This window comes from Suricata suricatta, chromosome 8 (genome assembly GCF_006229205.1).
Source record: "Suricata suricatta isolate VVHF042 chromosome 8, meerkat_22Aug2017_6uvM2_HiC, whole genome shotgun sequence".
Taxonomy (NCBI): domain Eukaryota; kingdom Metazoa; phylum Chordata; class Mammalia; order Carnivora; family Herpestidae; genus Suricata; species Suricata suricatta.
The window spans coordinates 42,139,819-42,140,221 of NC_043707.1; positions in this window are offsets into that span (position 1 = coordinate 42,139,819).

The following is a 403-nucleotide window of genomic DNA, read 5'->3' on the forward strand; positions in this document are numbered from 1 at the left end:
GTGTTGACGATAATGATGCTGATGACAGTAGCTAACACTTATTAAGCTCCTCTATGAAACCACCCCATGCAGTATAAACTGTTATTGCTCCCACTTTCTGGAGGAAGGAGCTGAGACACGGAGGTTCGGTAAGGCGCCCGAGCTTGGTCAGGCAGGAAGTGCTGGCTGAGGTGGGGCCCTGGGCAGCCCTCCTCTCCAGAGACCATGCTCTCCACCGGGTGGTAGCGGGAGAGCCCTTCCAATTCCTAGAGTGACCATCTAAATGCTCAGTGAGACAGAGAGGAGATAGGCAATAACAACGCTAATGTCTTCATGTGACATCTCCAAGAGGGGCTAATGGAGAAGAAAGCCTACGCCAGGACGCCACACAGCCCCAGTTTTCTAATTCCTCCACAGTCCCATC